General features: G+C 34.7%; 1 pseudogene; it reads right to left on the reverse strand.

The window, feature by feature from the left end:
* Nucleotides 1–784: 784 nt before the first annotated feature.
* Nucleotides 785–3,545, reverse strand: LOC135721442 (E3 ubiquitin-protein ligase TRIM35-like; annotated as a pseudogene).
* Nucleotides 3,546–5,330: the final 1,785 nt, after the last annotated feature.

The raw sequence follows: 5,330 nt of genomic DNA on the forward strand, positions 1-5,330 counted from the left end.
TGTAAAAAAAAGTTTACTTTGGGTGGGGTGGGGAAAAGATGTCTTTAATTTTAAGATTTAACCCCTTTATTAATATCTTATTAATTGTGGAGTGAAAAGTTGATCTGCATCTGCAAATGAATTTATCTCTGACTTTTTTATTTGGTCTAGAAGCCCAATCTTGGTCTTGTTTTAAATAAGATATTTTAAGTTTATCACTGAACTGTCTGGAGGTTAAGTTCTTATAGTTTAAATTAATTTTAATAAATAAAAATAATGAAATAACATGTAATTATTTTCATAAATGTAATGTATGTGTTTCACTTCAGAAATGCTATAAACCTGAAAACATGATTTGATCAAATTTACATCCAAAATATTAAAGTCGTACACGAAACTCGTAACTAAACATGATCGATTCATTTGAATACACAAAGTGCAATAATTTTACACATTTTAAACATAGTCAAACTGGCCAAATTTTACATATGACTTTGATAAATATGCAGACTGTGATCTTCGTCTCAGAATAAATAAACATTCAGTATATAAAGTGTTTGTTTAAGTTGACTTCAGTTGAAAACATTAAAGTCAGCAGTGAAATATCAGACGAGAGCAAATGTGTGTGATTTATGTGTTGACTTTATAAACATAATAACATCCACAGAGCTCTTCTGAAGTAAATATCTGTGCTTGAATATTAATATCTGTCTGTCATTTGTTCATCTGATGACAGAAACACTGCAGATGTAACAGTCAGATGATTTTCTACTTCAAATATGACACAGACATGAAAACATTGAGATATCTCACATCATGTTTATTTGTATAATGATAATACAGTGTTTTTATATCAGTCTGTGTAACTCCATGTGTTTCTTTAAACACGACTGCATTCAATATCAGCGGCGTCTTCTTTTAACAAAACAACAACAAACTCATCTGCACTGCTCATACTGCTAGAAGAGAAATACATTTGATTTCTTTCTTTTCTCCATCAGTTTTTCTCTCTGTGCTTCTATGAGGTTTGTTATTCAGTTCTCTATGGTGAAAGTCAGAGATCTGATGATCAGTTGTGTTGTGTGAAGACTCAAATTCATCCTCAATCAATTACAACTCAACACAATCAATACAGTCAACAAAAACAACAACTTCATGCACTTCATCTTAAATTAAACATCAATAAAAAACATCAAACTGTTTTATAAACAAATTCAATCTGAAATGAAATCCCTGATTCAGAGTTTTTCAGATGATTTTACCGGTAAGATCACCAGAGGGGAAATATCACACAGGCAACATAGAACCATGGATAAACTCTTTCAGTAAATGTGTGTGTGAAAGTGTGTATGTGTGTGTTAGTGAGAGGATCAGAGAATGACAGTTTTCCTCTCCTCATAATCCAACTCAACTCTGATTCTCTCGAATTTCACTTTCACTGAGAGACGAAGAGCTGTTTCTGGTGTAATGACTGCAAAGTATTCACCAGAGTAATTCACCACATACCAGAATCCACTGCTGGTTGATATTTTCTTCTTTCTCCTCTGCAGATTCTGTCATCACACCCCAAACCCAGAATGTGTTGTCTCCAACCTGAACATCCCAGCAGTGAATCCCTGAGTTAAAGCTCTCTGAACCCAAAAACACATACAGACGAATTAAATCTCTCTGGATTATCAGAAAGCAGCGCTGCATCTTTACTGAATCTCACACTGGTCAGATCATCAGACAGAAGGAGTTTACAGTCAGCAGTGTTTGGGTCCCAAAGTCACTGGAACTAATAGAGAGAGAGAGAGAGAGAGAGAGAGAGGAGAGAGAGGAGAGAGAGAGAGAGAGAGAGAGAGGAGAGAGAGAGAGCGAGAGAGAGAGAGAGAGAGAGAGAGAGAGAGAGAGAGAGAGAGAGAGAGAGAGAGAGAGAGAGAGAGAGAGAGATAGAGAGAGCGAGAGAGAGAGAGAGAGAGAGAGAGAGAGAGAGAGAGAGAGAGAGAGAGAGAGAGAGAGAGAGAGAGAGAGAGACTCTTAATGTTGATGATGAGAATAAATCTTAAGTCAGTGTTGTATTTTGTACTCACTGTATTCAACTTTCTCCTTCATCTTGTGTATGACAGTAAACTTCAGGTTGCTGAGATGTTTTGCTACATTGATCATCATTCCTGAGATGTCCTCTGGATCTGACGTTCTACACTGAACTCTGGAAGAACATTCAGGAGTCTGAGATTCTGCTGTGAGTTTAGATTCACAATCACTGAGAGAAACAGCAAACACAATACAAACCTCTCCATTGTGCTCTTAAAGTCCTGTTAAAAACACACACATGCAGATTATTCATTACATTTCACTTGAATGTTTGAAAATGACAATCATAGATTTGTAGAATGAAGATTGAAGTTCTTTCTTCTCACCTGTAGGAATGAAACATCTTCAGCTGTCATCTGCTTCTCTATGACTCTGATTGTGTGTGAAAGAGATGAAATTTCACTGCTCATCTTCTCAATCTTCTGCTTCATCATCTGACTCTTCTGCTCCTCTTCCTCTCTCAGTGCTGTTATTCTGACTGATTCTTCATCATGTAGAAGTTGGTGAAGTTTCTCAAACTCTTCATGAATCTGCTTCTCGGTGCGTTCAGCCTGAATCTGATACAAAACACATTTCACACAGAAACTTATAATGACTGAATCAGATCTGGATCAATAAATACATTTACAAAATACTTGTGTTGTACAACCTTGATTCACATTATGTTTCATTCAAACCTTTATATGTTCTGCAGTTTTATCCAACTTCTGTTTATTCTTCTCAAATATTCTCAGTTTCTCCTGTAAGGGTTTTAATGCAGTTTTGAGTTTCTCCTGAAAGAAATCAACATTATTGTTATTTATTTGTCATTGTGAAGATGTCTATCAGTTCTTGATGTTATTAATGTGATGAAATGTTTTGAATATTATTGATCAGACCTTATTATCAATGACAGCTTCATCAACAGGACAGAATTTGTGGTTGTTGTGAGTTCTGGAGTCTCGACACACCAAACACACCGGCTGTTGATCATCCAGACAGAAGAGTTTGAGTTCCTCATTGTGAAGATGACAAACTGATGAAGATCTCTGACTTCTCTCCTTTAAGAAAGTCTCACACAGGTTCTTCAAAGCTAAATTTATTGGAGGATTATCCTTTGAAGATCTTCTTCTGCAAACTGGACAATCTTTAGATCCTTTACTTTCCCAGAATCTCTGAATACAGTCTTTACAGATACTGTGACTACAAGACAACAAAACAGGATTTGTAAAAATATCACAGCACACAGGACAACAGAAATCCTCTTCAGAAAAACTTTTAGACGCCATTTTCTTAGCTTCACGTTAAAATCCTTCTTCAAAGTTTCACTTTCAGTTTAGTAAAATAATAATCCAGTTTAAACTCTCAGCGTTCTGTTTAAAATAAAATGATCTTCAAATCCACAGCAGGGACTCCAAAAACTCTTCATCAGAAATATAAATCATCATCATCTTCTATAAATCATTCAGTTTTCTTAGTTAACCGAGTAAGCAGGTAAACCTGAATCTCAGTTTCCTGGATCTCTGTGAAAGTGGGAGGAGTTTATTCACAACCACACCTGAACACAAACAACTCAGATTTAAATTGTGTTAAACTAAAGCAGCTTTGCTTTGACTACATGAATTTATTTAATATATGATCAATAATAATAAATAATAAACTAGATTACTAACTGAACCCTTGCTAGACAATTTTATAAAACAATTATTCATCGAGTCATTGATGCTTTTAAAGATTAAATTGTATTCATGGCTGCAAAATATAAAGTAGCATAAAAACGCAGAAATGTGATTTAAAGTTATTACATACAAGAGAAAATCATTCAGAGATTCATCATCATCTGCATGTTAGAAACTGACAGACGGGCTTCAAATAAAATCATCAAACTAAATAATTACTGAATAAAAGAGTTGAGAAGAAAATCAACAGAAAGTTCAGAGGACAAACAACAAAAGTTAAAGGTCATGAAGTCCTTCAGTAAACTCTTGTGTTGTGTTTGTTAGTGATCATCAGAGATTTCTGATTTATTCTCATCCAAATCAAACTCATCCATGTGATTCATGTTGTAAACTCAAAAATAATCTTTCATCATTAATATTCTTCATATTTTTCCTGTGTTTGTATTTCTTCTAAACTTACATCAATCATTTGTTTGAGATTTGTTTATACTGTATGGGATAGTACGAGTGAATCTCATAAAGTGACCGGCTCATATTTTACACCAAAGTCTGAAACATAACCTGAATATATCTTAGTGAGATTCACTCATGGTCATTTGTGATGCTCCAGACAAACACTAGGATTGTGTGTGAGTGTCTATAAACATCACAAAACTGTCAATCAACTGTGATGTCATCAGTGTCTGTATGAAACATGAATCAGGGAGTCGGGTAATTTAAGTTTGATTTGTACATTTGATTGCATTCTTTTTTATTTCTGAACTTTTACTTCAAGTCTTTGATAACAGATTGATAAAACTATTGGAAAAACTGGAAAAGCTATTATATTGCTGGTCACTAAAATAGTATTTACTATTATGTGGCAATTTCTTATCTTTTGTTATTGCTGTATTAGTTGGTTGGTGATTTAAGCTTTTTTTTGTTAAGTTATGGCTCAATGACACTGTTTTGATGTAATATTTCTATAAATACTTAGCCTACATGCTCATTTCTTATACAGTATATGATATGGGTTGAGGGTGGTGGTGGGGGGGGGGGGGCACATATATATTTTTTCAGGAGGCCCAGAATTCTCTAGCTATGGCCCTGGGGCCGTATTCACAAAGCATTTTATCTTACCACTAAGAGTACTCCTAAATCGCACTAAAAGATTTTAGCTAGGAGTTTTCTCTTAAAAGTTATTCACAACGCCTTTCAGACCTACTTTTAGTAAGGAAAAATGATAACTCCTAAACTAAGAGTGAGTCTTCGTTGCTACGGATGACGTCAGTTCTCATGCACGAGCTGCCTCGCAATGACCACGGTGATTGGTTGTTAGATGACAGCTGTCATGCGTAACATAACACAGACGCACAAAATCATAGAATTACAACATTGAAATATGTCTGTGTCCTACACAAAATAATAATAGTAATGCCATCAAAATGCATATATTAAAGAAAAGTCGTGAATGAAATTAAATTAAATCAAGCCTAATACCCAAATGAAAACCGCCAATTGCCTAATAATAAAAAACGACATTGCATTAACACTTGCTTGATTAATGTACATCCTATTAGCCTAAATAGACTACTTAAAGCAAGGAAATGTTGCCCATATTGAAGAATCCTAATGTAA

The sequence above is a fragment of the Paramisgurnus dabryanus genome, chromosome 18 (genome assembly GCF_030506205.2).
Source record: "Paramisgurnus dabryanus chromosome 18, PD_genome_1.1, whole genome shotgun sequence".
Taxonomy (NCBI): domain Eukaryota; kingdom Metazoa; phylum Chordata; class Actinopteri; order Cypriniformes; family Cobitidae; genus Paramisgurnus; species Paramisgurnus dabryanus.